At 42.2% G+C, this 18,549-nt stretch overlaps 1 protein-coding gene across 3 annotated transcripts in view; it reads right to left on the reverse strand.

Moving 5' to 3' along the window:
* The window catches only part of PHTF2 (putative homeodomain transcription factor 2), an 89,052-nt gene extending 70,555 nt beyond the window's left edge, over positions 1 to 18,497 (reverse strand). Inside the window, exons 1-2 of one of the 3 annotated variants that reach the window (XM_077338050.1) lie at positions 18,322 to 18,497; positions 6,954 to 7,112 (exon numbers count right to left, since the gene is read on the reverse strand). The gene's annotated coding sequence lies outside the window, so the exon portion shown is untranslated. Of the gene's footprint in view, positions 1 to 6,953; positions 7,113 to 16,536; positions 16,553 to 18,321 lie in introns of those variants that run through there. The other 2 variants (XM_077338051.1, XM_077338052.1) reach the window with 2 other exon arrangements.
* Positions 18,498 to 18,549: the final 52 nt, after the last annotated feature.

Genomic DNA, 18,549 nt, shown 5'->3' on the forward strand with positions numbered 1-18,549 from the left:
GCTGGCCACACTCTGATTGGCCCTATTCCAACTCTGACACCCCAAACTCATTCTACCCCCCAGGCTGTCTCACAAATATTAAGAGGAACAATGGATAAGGATAGTGAAGTTGGTCCATCTTTGGATACTCAATCTGATTACTGCAGCTATGAATGGGCAAGATAGATTTGTTTGCAAACCTGAAAAGGTTCCCAAGTTTGCAGAGAGGAGGGAGCCCACTGGGGGCTTTAAAAAGTCTTAAAATGATAACAGGAAAGCCTGTAGCTTTAAGCAACAGACTCCCTAAGCGGCTCTTGCAAGACAACTACAGTAGGCTTGGCACTATCAGTAAAAGTCAGGGGGAGGGGGCAATGCCTTTTCCAAGCTTATTTTGGCCTTAGAGGAAACAGTCATTGGGGGAAGGTTTGACTAGATTTGCCAGCTCCATGTTGAGAAATTTGTGGAGTTTTTGTGGTAGAGTCTGAAAAGAGCAGGGTTTGGGAAGTAGAAAGGCCTCAGCTGCATATAATGCCATAGAGTCCACCTTCAGGGGTGGCATTACTCTAAAATGTGAATTCTACATGAGAAGGAACCTTACTTAATTATCACAACATTTAGACATTGGTAACGGTGTAGTACTTGTATTGTCACACGATACCATCACAATTTGTGCTCACTCGAAGCACTATTTCTATGAGTTTCCATCAATAACAATGATTGCCTACATGTGTTTTTATCTTGTCCCATTCTACCTGATTATGGAGAAACAAGAAATTTAAATATTGTTTCGTATTTATATATTGCAAGTAGAAAGATCCTATCCCCTAAGTTACCTATAAAATTCATATCATAAGAAGCTAGTTTGTGCATTTGAAGCTGGAGGCTATAAGCATTAAAAATGTTCCACTGCAGAACTGAGATATCTGTCATATTCAAGACAGGGATGGTGCAGCTAATAAAACCTAATAAAACCTGTATCCAAATTCAATAGGAATGTTCTCTAAACCTATGGTAGAATACATTCATGTGATTTAGCCTTTAGTTAAGGGGACGAAGGGATCTGCCTCTGAAATCTAAATCAAAGCACAAAACAGATCACATATGCATACATTGTATTATCAAAGTATATTATCAAATTTAACAACATACTTCATAAAGTTAAGCATAATATTGGTATAGTACAAGCACTCAAGTATTGCCCAGAACTCTACCACAGTAAACTTCTGCTGTGCACAAAAGGCAACTTAAAACTGTTTCCTTTTCCTGTTAATGATTTATTTTGAGACATGCTGAAGTACTGTGAAATTTAAGTCACCATCATAGAGAACTTAAATCAGAGAGATTGGGAGAAACATTATTCCCTCAAGGGAAGAAACTCTGCTATACAAAGTAGTATATATTAAAAAGTAGTATAATTTAATTGTAGTAATTGAATGGTAGTATAATGAGTAATTCTACAAGATTTCAAAGTTCTTTTTATGCTGACGACCCATGATACATCAGAAATTCTAGCTGTTTCTTTCACCAGAAATTTATAAAAATATTCTCTTTACCTTTCAAAAGTCTCATCTGCACATACCATATTTTAATATGTTAATACTAGATTCTCTGAGGAGATCAACCCTGACTGCTCTTTAGAAGGCCAGATCCTGAAGATGAAACTCAAATACTTTGGCCACCTCATGAGAACGAAGGACTCCCTGGAGAAGAGCCAAATGCTGGGAGCGATCGAGGGCAAAAGAAGAAGGGGACGACAGAGAATGAGGTGGCTGGATGGAGTCACTGAAGCAGTAGGTGCAAACTTAAATGGACTCCGGGGAATGGTAGAGGACAGGAAGGCCTGGAGGATCATTGTCCATGGGGTTGTGATGGGTCGGACAAGACTTCGCACATAACAACAACACTAGATTCTCTTCTCTACCTCTGAGCTTAAGAGCAGTATTTCATATGCTTTCCAGGACTTAATTTTCACAACTGTTTATCTAAAACAGCTGAAGTGATTTAAAAGAAGGCTATAAAACAAATTGTATAAAAACACTCATCCTTAAGAAAAATCTTACTTAATTGACTTCTTATTCTAATAATAAAACCTAATTTAAAACAAAATCCCAATATAGTTTGAACATGTAAGAACACAGCCTTAGAATCACAGAGTTGGAAAGGATCCCCAGGGTCATCTAGTCCAACCCCCGAATGCTGAGAATCCATAATCTGTACACCGGCCGTGGCGCCACGGGCGCCACGGACTAAATAAACCAGTAAGGCGTTCTGGGGTGGGATGTGTCCCGGATGAGGAAGGGTCCGGATTAGACCCTTCCTCAGGACAGACAATCAGAGGAACCAATTGGCAGGCGCTTTGCGCCTGCCGATTGATCCCTCTCATTCCCAGCCCCAGCAACTGCAAGCCACGCGCAGTGCGGCTCGCAGTTGCTCCTGGCCTGACGCGGCGAGAGGCGCGAAGCCCCCGGCAGTCGCGCGGAGCACAGCTGCCGGGGACTCCCTGCCCGGCGGCCTGATGCGGCGAGAGGCGCAAAGCGCCTCTCACCGCATCAGGCCGCCACCTCTGACAGCCGCCACAAGCCTCGACGAAGACACCACCAGCAAACAAACATGGCCACCGGCCAGAAGACACCACCAAGGAGCTGCCCGCCATCACTACAGCCTTCTCACGGGTAAGCCACCTTTCCTCACCCTACCCTCGTCACTCCCTCGCTCTGCCCCCGCCTGCTAGCGCCCATTGTATTTGGCATACAATGGGCTTTCTTACTAGTCCTCTATAAAACATGTGTTGTGTTAATTGGGTTAGATGGCTTTTCTAGCTATAGAAAGAACTGCTGGGAAATCTTTGCCTTATGAGACCAAACATTGTAAGCATAGAACAACAGATCTTGTACTATATTTATTATTATGGTCTTGATACTCTTCACTGGAAACTAACAAGTCAACACAGAAGTTGGAATCTGGACCTTCAGCAAAAACTATCCTGGACAATTCAATTATTTTTGACTTGAACTCTGCAATTCATTGTTCATTAGAATTAAATATACAACTTCCTACTTAACATGAACATTACTTTCCACTTTATGAAATGGGACCAATCCTTCCATGAGGTCATTCTCTCTCTCTCCTCTGCCATCAAGCCTTCCACACTGGCACTCTTAGGCCTCAGAACAGAAATGTTCAGAACTGCCTGAACATTACAAATCTGCCCCTTTTCCCCCTGGAACAGCATTCTGCCTCCTTCTTTAGCATTGTGCTGCTTTCTTCTTCCCTGACCTATCTGTGAAGGCTGCATTTATTTCCCTTTCTTGTCTTCCTCCTACCTTCTCTTTTCTTGAGGAGCCAGTCATTCACCCTTCCCTATTAATTCAACGGTTCCTGGCCTGGCCTCTCCTGTTTCCCTGATCCAGGAGTCCCTGTTCAGTTATATGCTATCTGACTCTTGTTGATTCCTTTGCCTTATACTTGGTGCCTTCCCCCTGAGGGAGGCAGCTCAGGTAAGTATCCCAAATCCAGAGCCAGGAGAAAGGGGTACAGAGTCCACATGCAGTCTCAAGTTTGGATATGAATGAGTATTTGTTCTGCCAACAGTATTATCACTTGCTTCTTTTAAGTTACTAATGCCAAAAGTAAATGTATTTGTATATACACGACACAGAGAGAAATCCATAATCTGAAATATATTTTTATATCAAATTTTGTAATTTATGTTCTAGCTGCCAGCTTAAATCTGCTAGATATATATTATGACCATTACCAATTAAATAAGCAATCATTTAGAATTTTTAATTTTTAATTACAATAATGTCGTATATATGTATACAACAGGCATCCTAATAAAAAAGATAATTTAAATAATCTTCATTTTAAAATGATTTACTCTTGTAGAATATTTTCTGAAGAAATAAAAAAATGCAAATAACCTCAATAAAACAACCATTGAACTTACTGAAGAGGGTCCTTCTCCCCTGGAGTAAGGAAGACATCTGTTAGGATGGGTTTTCCCTTCAGCTGCTCAGGGAGGCAGGTTTGATTAAAATGCCCTCCCTCCAGTTCCTGTCCTGTGCATTGCGTCTTGTCCCCGGTTGGACGCTCCGAGAGCCACAAAGTAGATTAACTAAAACTAGAACTGATTATCTTTTAACATATGCAATATATTAACCATTAACCTTATTTTTGTAATAGAAAGAAAAAAGGAAAGGAACAGAGGTAATTAGTCACCTTTCTCTAACTTCACCTGTACCTAGCTGTTGCATTATACTGCATCATATTCCAGAACGAGTCTATTTTGGGAGGGCCAGACATCCTCCTTATTGCACGGGAGAAGGACTCTCTTTGGTAAAGCCAATAGTCCTTCTCCCACTGGATTGGAGGACATCTGTTAGGATGGGCACTTCTATAGCCTATATACCCAAGTGGATACTTAGGCTGGTTCCAGAATGTGCTACAGAACCCACCTGCCAAAGGTGGCCTCAGCTGAACTATACTGGTCAATTTTGTAGTGTCTAGTGCAGGGGTAGTCAACCTGAGGTCCTCCAGATGTCCATAGACTACAATTCCCATGAGCCCCTGCTAGCATTTGCCAGTATTTGCTGGCAGGGGCTCATGGAAATTGTAGTCCATGGATATCTGGAAGACCACAGGTTGACTACCCCTGGTCTAGTGAACATGGCTATGGAAGAACACGTTGCTGCTTTACATACTTACAATACTGAATGTCTATTTATTAGTACTGCATTTGTCAATGCACTGTGTATTGAATGTGCCGTAATCCTGGTTGGAGTAGGCATACTAAGCAATTTATACACCTCAGCTATGCAGATCTTTAGGATTCTGCTAATTGTTGCCTTGGATACCTTCTGTCCCATGTTAGGTGGAGAAACTGATATGAACAGACTGTCTGATTTTCTTATGTCTTCTGTGCAGATCAGATACGCCTTGAGAGTTCTCCTAACATCCAAGCTGTGCCATTCCTTTTCTTTAGGATGTTTAGGGTCTGGACAGAAGGACAGCAGGATGATCGTGTCTACCTTGGGTCTAGAGGTTGGATCGGGTTGTAGTGCCATCTTGTCCTTGTGAAAACCTTGTTACGGCCTGTAGGAGCACGTTCAGTTTCCATGTTGGGAATCTGTGCACCTGGGGAAGGGCTTTTGCTGTGGCCCCCTTCAGGAGCTGAACTACGTGGGGATGGTGAGATAGCTGAAAACCATCTACCCGTGGACAGTTGGAATTGCTGCTTTCTGACTTCTTAAGGTGGCTGGCTTTAGACCCTGTGCCACCTCATCCTGCAGGAAGTTCAGCAGAACTATTACAGAAGGCTTCAGATAGTGTACCTTCTTCCCCATCTCACAGAGGCTTTCCATGTGACATTGTAGAGTCTGGTAGTTGATTGCCTCCTGGAGTTTAAGAGGGTTATCACAATCACCTGTCAGTAATCCATATCTGTTAGATGTCTCCAGATGGTCAACTTCATTCTGGATCTGGGTGCCAAACCGGACCCTGTCTTAGGAAATCTGGAATCTGTAGAAGCTTAAAGGGTGGTTCCACTGCCATCTGCAGTATAGTTGAGAACAAGGGTCTCCTAGGCCAGTGGGGTGCCACCAGTATCATCACCACTTTCTGTTGCATGATCTTGTGAAGGAGCTTCAGTATTATGGGTACTGGAGGGAATGCATAGAGCAGCCCTTCTGACCAGTCCGAGGTTAGTGCATATATGCTTTTTGCCCAGGATGATGGAATCTCAACATGAACCAGGGAACTTGGTTGTCTGCCAATGCTAGATCCATGATTGGCATCCTAAGCATCTGGGTTATTAGCCATTAATTAATGACCATTCTCCTTCCTGAATGGTCCTGCGGCTTAACCAGTCCACTTGAACATTGAGGTTCCCTTTGATGTGTTCCACCTGTAATGACAGAAGGTTCTCTTCCAACCAGTCCAATATCCTAGTCACCTTCTTCAACAGACCCCTAGACCGGGAACACCCCGTTTGTTGAGGTATGCTCTGGCCACTGAACTGGGAACTCCCATTTGTTGAGGTAAGCTCTGGCCACTATATAGTCCGTCCTTATCAGCAGGCGTCTGTTAAAAATCTGGGACTTGAAATGTTGTATTGTTAAGGAAGGTGGCCCTCGCTTCTAGTATGTTGATTATTAGACTCGACGCTTCCTTTGACCACGTGTCCTGGGCTGTTCTTTGTTCCAGAACAGACTCCAGCCAGTCAAGATAGCGTCTGTAAATATCTGTACTTGCTGAAAGATTGAATAGAACCTTCCTTGTATAAGGTTTGACTTCTTGCACCACCAAGTAAGACTCTGTTTCAAGTGAAGGTTCAGTTTGAGTGACTTGCCCAGTCCCACTGCTATTGCTGAAAGGGTCTGAGGAATGTTTGTATTCGTCTTGCGTCCCACCTTCCCCATTGTAGGGTTTCCATGTTTGCCACCAAGAGTCCCTGTACGCTCACTAAGGCTAGTGGTGGCATGCACTTCTTCTTCATCAACTCCCTGATGACTCTGTGTTTTGAGGATCTTCTTTTTGGGAAGAAAGACCTTCCCTTGTAACATGTCTATGATCACTCCCAAATGAAGGATCATCTGCGATGGGATAAATATGCTTTTCTTCCTGTTGACCAGGAATCAAAATGCCTGAAGGGCTGAGAGAACTGTTGCTGTGGGCACTGGTGAGTGTGCTCGATCTAACAAGGATGTTGTCGAGATATGGATTCAGATGTATTCCCACTGTCCTGAGAATCACAATTACATTTATTAATCATTTTGAAAAGACTCTTCTTACTGTCCCAAAATTCCTCACCATCCCCTGGATCCTTCCATAACCCTCTTTGGGAACCCCTAATCTAAAATAAAGCATATATAAAACAATTCAGCATAACATAAACACAGATAACATCACAACCAAGGAGGAAGACCAACAACAATTATTGGGAGTATGATAAAGCAAAAGAAAAAAGTCTTCACCTGCAAACAGAAGACAAAGTTAGCAGGATTCAGATGAATATCTCTGGAGAGGGAGTTCCAACGTTTTGGCACCTCAACCAAGAAGGATCTTTTCCTCAGGTTATCATCTGCCTAGTCTCAGTTGGTGGGGGCACTAAAAGCAAGGCCTCTGAAGATAACCTGGGGGGAATGGGAAAGTTCATATAAGAAAATACAGTCCTTTAGGTATGCTGACCACAAGACATATAGAGCTTTTAAACAAAGGAATGGAACACACATTTAGTGTATTTCTGAATCAGATAAGCAAAAGTAGTTTTTCTGCTCTAGAATCATAGAGTTGGAAGGGACCTCATGGGTCATCTAGTTCAACCCCGTGCACTATGCAGGACACTCACAACCCTATCACTCAACCACTGTAACCTGCCACCCCCTTAAGCCTTCACAGAATCAGCCTCTCTGTCAGATGGCTATCCAGCCTCCGTTTAAAAATTTCCAAAGATGGAGAACCCACCACCTCCAGAGGAAGCCTGTTCCACTGAGAAACTGTCAGGAACTTCTTCCTGATGTTCAGACAGCATTTCTTCTGAATTAATTTCATCCTATTGGTTCTGGTTCTTTCCTCTGGGGCAAGAGAGAACAACTCTGCTCCATCCTCTATATGGCAGTCTTTTAAATGCTTGAAGATTGTTATCAGATCCCCTCTCAGTTGTCTCCTCTCCAGGCTAAATAGACCAAGCTCCCCCAAAATTTCTTCTTACGTCTTGGTCTCCAAACCGCTCACCATCTTTGTTGCCCTCCTCTGTTTGTTTTGTTGCGCTCCAGTTTGTTTAAATCCCTCTTCAACTGGGGTGCCCAAAACTGAACACAGTACTCCAAGTGAGGCTGAACCAGAGCAGAGCTCTAGATCCACTCTAGGGAAAGAATATCAGGCTTTTGCTTGGCTTGCTAAGAGAATATTGGCAGCATAATGATGATGATAATAATAAACTAACAACTTAATTTTATATCCCAACCCTCCCAGTTGGCTCAGATCACATATAGAGACAGCCAGGCAGTCCCTAGTTAGCCCTAACTAGTGTATCCTAAATGAATGTGTGCTTAAGTGCCTTTAATTTATTTGAACAGGTGAATGACCATAAATAGTACATAACTATAAATGTCTGCAAATGTTTACCAGCATAGAAGTGTGCCTATCAGCAAAAACACCATATATTCACCACTATTGATCCACGTTTTTAGTGACCAGTTTTTATAGGTTTGCCATGTTTGTTGACTTGCTTTATAGGGTTTGATTGTAAGCCACTTCAAGCACTTTCTGGAGAGGCAGAATAGAAGTTTCCTAAATAAGTAAAACAGTAAATATTGGCCACAGTGTGTTTACGTTAAAGGCAAATAAAACAATGTAATATTTTATTGAAACTATCATTTTGTAAAATGTTTAATATATTGCTCCACCAACAAGAAAAAAGGTCCAGAAATACCTATAAATTGCATTCAACTGATTGCAGATTTGGATAACCCACTGTATAAATCTGTGATAATACAGATCTCTAGCTACTTCTCCATGCCAATTATTCTAGGTAAAACCAATTGATCACTAACATGAAAAGAAGTGGTACAATTTGCATTAAAGAAAACATGTCCTCCTTCAAAATACAATACTGCAGAATCCGGAATAACATTGTCAGAACATCCTACCCTATTAAAGGTGCCGTATGCCACTGCCAAAAGGCCATGAGACTGGTCAACTGACCTGCACTAACAAGCCTGGGAAATAATAATTATTACTATTATTAGATTTGTTATTCGCCTTTCCCCGGAGGCTTGAGGTGAGTTATAGCAGATAAATAAGTATACTCCACCACTGTTTCAGTTAGGCAGTTGTGATAGTAGAAGAGTTGAGGCAATGCAAGAGGGAAAGAAGTTGTAAAAATCTGAGGACACACTCTTAGTTGCTGCAAGGGCCAGGACGCTTACTCATTCACAAGTGTACAGAGGTTTACCATGACCTAAAAGCAGTTCAGCCAGCAGTATCCAGAGAGGAGAAAACAGAAAAGATAAGGAGGTAGTCAAGAACAAAAGTCAATGACACTTGCAGCCTACAGTACTTGACAATCAAGACAGTATGCTCAAAACAGGAAAAAAAAACCCTACAATAAAATATAACAGGCTAAACAGGAATACAGAGAAGCCAATTATCATCAAATATTTTGAATCCTGACAATATTTATCATTTTTCTTTTTGGTATTGTTTTTTATTAGCTGACATCTATGAAGACACCCTTATAGCAGGCAACTTCCACAATGACACAACTTACCTGGGCAACATTTTTAGATTCGCTATTTTAATCTTTTGTTACTTATACCAGGAATTCCTTTAAAGTAGGACTGAAGCAAAAATATTCTTCAAATAATCTTTAATAAATAGCCAAGGAAAATCCAGAAAGAGTGGTTTCTCTTCAGTATAACTGCATGCTTTTAGTGCCACCATCTAGTCTAGTGTACAGCACTGCAAAATGTTTATGGAACACAAGAAAGGCAGAGCAATGCTGTTCTATTTTTGTGATTGCCTACAGGAAATGGAAAACCCAACCAATCCTCCACAAGAGTGTTTTTTTCATCCTGGAACATACTTTACATTATTTACATTGCTCTAACTTAGTATGTTTTACTTCACAATTCACACAGCACAGCTCTCTTAAAAAAAGGAACTTCTAAATAGGTTATGAAGTGTGTTTAGGGTGCTAAAACCATGGTTCCAAAAAGTACTGTTAGGAGTTTGATAAATATCTTTATTGGTTCTATTACAATGCTAAATTTGTAATTTAAACCACAATCCAAATATGTTAACGAGAATATAAGGAAATGTTGCCCTGATGGATGACCTTTGTTGCCAGTTGGACCAGGGTGGATCAGTGCTGCTTGTGCTGCTAGACCTCTCAGCAGTGTTTGACACAGTCAACCATGAGCTTCTAGCTCACCACCTTGCTGATACTGGGATTTGCAGGACAACCATTCAGTGGCTAATCTCCTTTATCCAGGATCACAGAGAGAGGGTAGCAATAGCAGTCAGATCATCAAGCATCCATCAGGTTTCCTTGTGGAGTTCCTCAGGGAGCAGTTTGCTCTCCAATCCTATTTTAAACATCTTCATGTGCCCTGTTACTCAACCGGTGCAGATGTTCAGGCTGGGATGTCACCAATATGCAGATGACACCAAGCTCTTCTTCCTGATGGATGGCGACCTTGATTTCCCTCCAGAAGTATTAGCCAGCTGCCTGGAAGCAGTGACAAGGTGGCTGAAGCAGAGTCATCTGAAGCTAAGTCCTTCAAAGATGGAAGTCCCATGGCTGGGCAGGAAGGGTCCAAGTGAGGAAGTGCGCCTGGATGGAGTGCAGCTATCAGTGGCTCACTCCGCCAAGAACATGGGCGTGATCTTTGATGCCTCCCTCTAAATGGAGGCTCAGGTGATGAAAGTAGCACCCCCTTCACCAAACCAAACTATTAGCACTACGATTGGGTGCTTCAGGGTCTGAAGCAACCATTCGCACCCGAAGCAGCCAGCGCTGTGGCGCAGGGGGGGAGGGGAGGTGTGGGTGTTGGCAGGTGCACACACACAGGCGCAGAGTGCTGCGCCTGCTTGTGTGTGCCAGTCAGCGCACCAGTGCCCGCGCCTCCCCTCCCCCCTGTGCCGCGGCGCTGGCTGCTTCAGGACATAGGACAACTTTCAGAGGATTTGACCATTTGACCAAGAAGTGAGACTCTGCCCTCTGCAGGGAAATATAAAAATCCTGTATGCTGTATGTGCCCACAAAGGGAAGTAGATTTTCAACTGTGATTTCTATAGTAAAATCTGTAATGAGACCATATACCTGTTGCTGGTAAGTTTTCTTGGTAAATCAAATAAAATCAGAGTTGAATATCTGTGTCTAATAAAAACCACCCAAGAGCATACCAGGTGGCTAGATTCTGTACCCAAATCTGCAGATTCAGAAAAATGTGGAAATTTCTAGTCAGAGAAAATAAGGCATCTTATAATGGAATTAGTAGGAATTATTTTTTTAATAATTTGTTTTATCTTTGCATGTATTGTTGTAATTATGCAAACAGTTGATTACCTATCAGTGTTTTTATATATATTCACATTGATTGAGACTGGATGTACATATACAAGGTCTTTTTATTTATTTTATTTATTTGTTTGTTTATTCTGTATTATGGCTGGCTTTGGTCAGACCACAATAAATATTTGACTGATTTGATTCTTGTGTTGGACACCATAAGTCAAACTATTGCTTAAAATAGGCAAATAAACTAAACCGAATTTAAAATCTTGGTTTGATCTAAAAATGACAACCTGGGCAGTACAAAATCAGATACTGAACAACACAGAAATTTCTGCTACCTAGAACTTATTTCTTCTTCAAACCTCTCCTATCTCACCAGCATAAATTTGCTTTGAATAAGATTAAGCCTATTTCTGGAGTAATATCTCACTTTACAAGCGCAATGCAGGTGTTTGACTCTAAAATAATACCTGTTACTTTATGGTGATACTATCTGGATTCTGGTGATCTCAGAGCTTTTTGACCATTCCCTATGACAATTATATGAAGGACTATCAAACAGCCCATGCTGGGGCATGACAGCATACCTGATTGGCCATTCATTGGACAGACAGCCAATCAGGCAGGCGATGAATTGGTCACAACTTCTCCCACAAGCTCAGTCACATTTTATTTATGTTACAGATTATGTTACAGATTACAGATAATCATGGGATTCCCTCATTGCATCTCATATGTATTTCTCAGAGCCAAACTTGGTCAAAAGGCATTGGAAGCCAGTACTTTTAAGCTAAAGCTGAGGGTTATTTTTGCTTCAGAAGTTGAAGTGTGTATATATACACACACACACACACACATCAGTGACGCAACGGGGCTGTCCGTTTGCTGTTCCGAAGGCTCCCGGCCCCGGGCTGCTAGCAGGTGACTGCGGGCTTCGGGGACGGCAAAGGGACAGGGCAGCCGCATCACTGGTGGGCGGGTCGGGAGGCGCGAAGTGCCTCCCGACTCGTCAGCCCAGGGCCAAGGGGTCATTGGCCCCAGACTGACAAGCAGAGGGCAGGCACTCTGCGCCTGCTGATTGGGCCCTCTGCTTGTCATTCCAGGGGGAAGGGGTCAAAGGGCGCCCTTCCCCATCACGGACAGGGCCCACCCCAAGGGCCCTTAGCATTTTATTTATACCACTCCCGCAGAGCAGTTACAGATTATAACATACAAGAATGAAGAAACCAAAAAAGGAAAAATGCATAACTAAATATAAAGAAGAAAAAAGAGGCTAAATCCAAATACATATCTGTTACACTATGATTATATAGATAACAAGTAGAACTCCTTTTTCTGTAAACTCATTTCCCCCCTTAAGCCTCAAAATTATATACTATCACTTTATTTTTGTTCATATATTAGTCAATAAGTCTATAAGAGGTATCCAATTAACAACAAACACAGCTATTGTCTTTTCTCTAAAGAGGTACGTTTAGTCATCTCTGCCAATTCGACCATTTGTATCAACCATTCTTCTGTTGTGGGTAATAACCAACTTTTCTATTAGAAGAGTTATTTTTTATACCACGCTTTCACTACACAAGAGAGTCTAAAAACAGCTTAAAATCGCCTTCTGTTCCTCTCTCCACAACAAACACCCTGCGAGGTAGGAGAGGCTGAGAAAGCCCTGTCAGGACTGCTCTGTGAGAACAGCACTATCATGATTGTGACAAGCTCATGATCACCCAGCTCACCAGGTTAGAAGCCACGGTTCTTAAACACTACACCAAGCTTGTATAGCATATAATAGCATATATTGCCACCATAAACATATGCAATAACAAATTGATATGTCTTTTTCCAAGTTCCTTATTCATTAGTCTGAAAAGAAAAATTTCTGGTTTCATCTGTATATTAGTCCTAAAAATCTTCTGAATCAATGTCTATATTGGTATCCAAAAAAATTTCACCTTCTGATACATCCACCAATGATTTTAAAAAGTGTTGTTCTCATTTCCAACAGATATTGAACATATTTAGGTACATTTTAAATAAAGTTACTAATAGCAATGACCCATCATATTATTAAAAGTTCTCCTTAAGTTTAGACTTAGTGTGGATTTATGACTCTTTGTCCACATCTTTCCCACAGCCAACATTCTAACATTCAACATTTATCACAGATTCCTCCTTTGTTTCAAATTTCAATATAAGTTTAAACATCTTAGCAATAACACAGTCATCATCATTTGTACATAATTTTGTTTCAAAGACAGTTTTAACTTTATCAAAGCTATGAGCTTTTAAAATCTACTTTAAACTTTTCTAACATTTGTGCATAGAAAAATCACTGACAGGTATGTCCTTGTTAACAAATCTTCTATTATATTCAAGTTACAGTCCTCCTGAGAGAAATCTAAGATATCACAACATGTCAACCACTTATCTTCAAATGTAATTTCTCACCTGTAGAACCCTTCTCGTGTTGAAATCCACTAAGGTGTTTCAGACATAATCTGAATTTATATTTCTGAATTTATACTCCATATCCTCAAAAAATGTCATGTCTAATAAAATGATTTTTAAATGCTACTTACTACATACTATGAACAGCTATGCCATGTATCTCAAATCATGTCCTAATTCCATAATCTTCTGTTCTTTAACATGACCCAGTCATTTATCCGAACTAAGTAACAGGCCGCAAAATAAGATTTCAAATCTGGTTAATCCAATCCACCTCTTTCCTTTGTGTCTTTTTAATACCTTAAATTTAACTCTAGGCTTTTTTCCTTGCCATACAAATTTAGATAAATCTTTTTGTTTAAATGGAAAATCAGAAATCAAAACAGGTATTATCTGGAATAAAAGTAGCATTCCAGGAAGAACATCCATCTTAACCACATAAATTCTACCCAACAATAACAATTGTATTTTTATCATCTTAGCATGCCTTTTTTCACTTCATTCCAAAACTTCACATAATTATTCTGAAATACCATATAAGGTAATTCATATTTGACAATGTAATATCCAGGTAGCTGATCTTTTCAATTTTAAAGCCTCTTATCCAACAATTCCATGTTCTTGTAAATTCATTTTTGTTAACATGCTTGCTTTGTCTTTAATAATTATAAAACTTGCTAATATACCAATATCTTTCAGTTTATCCCTTAATGTTTCAACTTATTTAATTATTTACTTTTATTAATGATTCAATTTAATTACTTACCCAGTTTTTTAATGATTCAACTTAATTAATGATTCAAATGGGCATCCTGGTATACCGGGGCGCTACAGGAGACGAGGGAAGTGAGATGACTAGAGCAAGTGTGGCAGAAGACTCATGATGAGGTAGCAAGAGCATCTTATTGCAGGGACATTATTAACTGAGCCCTGTTGACTGGGGAGTTCCCTGAGCTGCTCAAGGAGGCAGTGATTTCCCTCTCCTTAAGAAACCATTGCAGGACTCGCGGGACTAGCCAGCTACTGACCAGTTTCGCATTTAGTGTTCCTGGGTAATGTGGTTGAAAGGGCCGCAGCAGACCAGCTCCTGGTGTTCCTGGAATAAACTTCGGCACTTGACCTATATCAGTCTGACTTCCTGGCCACCGTGAGGAGACGGTTTTGGTCGCCTTGATGGATAATTTCCATCGCCAGTTGGATTGAGGCGGGTCAGCCTTGCTTGTTCTGTTAGACCTGTTGGCCACGTTTGACATGGTCGACCATGAACTGCTGGCACACCGCCTCACCAGGACAGGGATACGGGGCATAGCTCTCAGCTGGATATGCTCCTTTCTCCATAGCCAGATCCAGAGGGTGGCTGTGGGGGGTGAGTTATCTTACCAACTCCCTTATGAAATCCCTCAGGATTCAGTTCTCTCTCCTACACTGTTCAACATCTTTATACACCCTCTGGTGTATAACTCCACACCCAGCTGGTGTGGAGTTTTGGCCTGGACTGTCATCAATACGCTGATGACACCCAACTTTATCTCCTCATGGACAACCGCCCAGACTCTCCACCGGAACCATTCGCCAGATGTTTGGAAGCCGTGGCTGGATGGCTTGAGCATAGTCATCTCAAACTCAACCTCTCCAAGACGGAGGTCCTGTGGCTGGGGGGTAGGGGGGTGGATCACTAAGCATGTTTACCCACCCTGGCAGGGACGCAACTTACAATTGTGCCACAGTGATCCATGTGACAGTCACCTCCAGAATACATTGTAACCTGAGCAGGGGGTTGAATTAGATGGCCTGCGTGGCCCCTTTCGACTCTATGATTCTATGAAAACAAACCAATTGTGACAACCAATGGAAATGTAAGTGAAATTACTATTACTCCTAGATTAACTATTTTATTATATATATATATACACACACACACATATATATATATATATACTCACTTCCAATTAGTTTCGGATGCCAACTCAAACTGTTGGTACTAACCTTTAAAGCCCCCAAATGCCCTGGAACCTTCATACATTTGGAACCACTTCTCCCAGCGTGAACTTCCACATCTTTTCATTTTCATCTTAGCATTTATTGAAAATCCCTGGTCCATGAACTGTCCACTTTGTATTAACAAGGATAAGGGCTTTCTCAGTAGTGGTTCCTGTTCTGTTAAACCAACTGCCTTAAGAGTTGTATGACTTATAGGACCTCCCTAGGTTCTACAGGGGATGCACAGCTTCTCTTTTTCAAAAGGCTTTTGGGTGGCTGTGACCTGCCATACAGCTGATATCCTACAACTGTATCTTCACCATCCATGCATCCTACGCTGCTTGATAGTGGACAGATTTTAATGGGCATAGATTTTTAATTGTTTTGTATTTTAAAGGTTTCTTCATTGTATTTTGTGGGGGGCATATTTTATATGTTGTTAGCCACCCCAAGTCCCAGTTCAGGGGAGGATTGGGATACAAATTAGATAAATAAAAATAAACTATCAAATAAACTATCAAACAACAATACAGTGGTACACTTATATTTTTCATGAGTAATAACTCTGAATGACTTAATGTTTTGTAAAATTTTATAAGAAGAATGAGGACCATATATCAATTCACTTCATAACAATACAAATTATTGTTTCTATTACTTCTATAAAATAAAAGCAGCTTGCAATAAACATAAGGTAAAGGTAAAAGTATCCCCTGTGCAAGCACCAGGTCCTGTCTGACCCTTTGGGTGATGCCCTCAGGTGTTTTCATGGCAGACTCAATACGGGGTGGTTTGCCAGTGCCTTCCCCAGTCATTGCCGTTTACATTAAACAGCCCTGAAATATATAATATAGCCAAGAACAATGCTATTTCAAAACTATAAATAATGAATGTATGTTTATCTTACATAGCATGCAAAACTCAGATTAGTATCCAGAGACAAAAATTAATATAAGATGGTCTCATTCTAAGAATAATGAGGGTCCAAATGGGGAGCTGACAGTCAATTCATTTTCCATTACTCTAAAGCAAATTTTGAAGATGTTTATGATATTTACAATCCCATCAGACACAATCAAAATTGACATACATTGTAAAGCTGCAAATACCTATGCCAAAAAATGTCACTCCATCTTAATGCTGAGTCCTACAAACAACAGATGGAGCTCATCACACTAATATGTGGCAAGGGACTGTGAGGCACTCTAAATGAAGTCCTTATATTCATCCTGCAAGTCACTGGGTGGGCGGAGAATAAGTCTCTAAATTTAAAGGCTTGTTTGTAAAAAACAAACAAAAACAATTCAATACACTGGCCATGAAACTGCATACACAATGATTGTTAAATGATTTTCTAGGGATTAGTAGGGTGAAGGGGGAGAATCACACAGCTAGATATTTCTACCCTTTCCTCTAAATCCTTCTCTCCTTCAGACACAAGATCAAAAAGGATATATTAAATGGAAATGTAACATATTGGTTTGGTATATATTTTAATGAAAGCATTCAAAACCTAAGAGGTAACACAGAATGCTTATGGAATAAAGAATTCATGCTAAAATTCTTGGACTTGAAAAGATGCAGGATGGAATAAAGTAAAATGTAGGAAACCAAGAGGTTTGGGAATAGAGTACTTTGAATGCAGGAAGGTGTATGAATTATGCTCAGCACGTGCTCCACTGATTAAAAGTCTTGTTCCCATTGAGAAAACTGGCCAAGTCATATTCATGTCTAAGGAGCTTAAGAATTAACCTCAGGGCCTACAATTGGGCACATGGGTACTGAGCTATACCTGCAACAAAAATGTCACCCCATCTTAATGCTGAGCCCTACAAACAACAGATGCTCATCACACTCTCATGTGTCAAGGGACTGTGAGGCACCTATCCATATAAGAGAAAAAACAGAGGTGCCACTGTATTCCCGTTCACAGAATCAAACTTGATTTTAAAACCTAATTTTTCTGTTTCTTTGAGAAATTGTAACCATGAGAAAACTCAGTAAGCCATAATTTCCACACCAACCTGCCACTAGTTACCCTAGACACAGTCAGCACGTCTACCCACTAGTTTAACTTCATAGAAAGAGTGATGATCCGGGCCCTAAAAGCTACCTGGTGTTAAAGATGCGTAGCTGTGTTTGTCTGTAGCAGCACCGTACAAAATAAATGAGGACCAAAAGAAACCACTTATGGGAAGGGAGTTTAAAAAAAAAAAAACGAGAAGGGCGAGAAGAAGATCCCAGAGCTGGAAGAAGCCACCGAGCTCCATGCGCCCCCTCGGGCTGATTCCCTTCCCCCTCCCTCCGCACTCGGAAAGCATTTCGCATCCTCCCCCTTGGCTTTCCAATGACAGCCGCTCGTTCTCTCCTGACCCAACACAAAGTCCCCGGAGACCGCACAAGGGTCGTCCTCCCCCCCCCAACAACGGCAGAGCCTGCAGCCACCACCTCGCCCACAAACGTCCCCCCATCCCCACGTGTCGCCCAGCCCCCTCCCACCATAGCCATCCCACCAACCCCCCCCCCCTTCTCTTCTCCTCCTCACCACAAGTGGCAGCGGCTGGCCTCCCTACAGCCAGCCAGCCCCCCTCCCTCCCGGCGCTTCCCCTTTCCACCGAAGCCTCGGATCCACCCCCTCACGAATGGCCCTTCTTCCCTGGGGGAGGGGGGTCCCCAAGCCCTCCTCCACCGCCAAGGCTGCCTCGATCCCGCTCCTAATCGCCTGCCCGAGCCGCATTCCCTTCCTCCCCCGCCCACCCCCTCCTCCTCCTCCTCCTCCTCCGAGACCCTTCCCGCGCTCGTGGCGCCCCTGCCCGTCTCTCAACTGCCGAGCCTCGAGCTACTCTTGCAGGGAAGGGTTGGCGGGGGGGAGGGGGGGCTTATCCGAATCTTACCGGTTATCTGGAACCACCACCTCGCGCGCGCGATGCCGAGCAAAACCGGGCGAAGACCGCGACCGTGCTGGACCAAGGGCACCAGACAGCGTGAGAGGCAACAGCTCGTAGCCGGGCGCGCGCGAAGCGCGCATTTGAGGCAGCAGCAACAGCGCGCCGCCGAGAAAGGGCGGTGTGGCCACCATGGCCCCGCCTCTTCTTTCTAAGAGGGGGTGGGAGGGGGAATGT

The sequence above is a fragment of the Paroedura picta genome, chromosome 5 (genome assembly GCF_049243985.1).
Source record: "Paroedura picta isolate Pp20150507F chromosome 5, Ppicta_v3.0, whole genome shotgun sequence".
Taxonomy (NCBI): Eukaryota; Metazoa; Chordata; class Lepidosauria; order Squamata; family Gekkonidae; genus Paroedura; species Paroedura picta.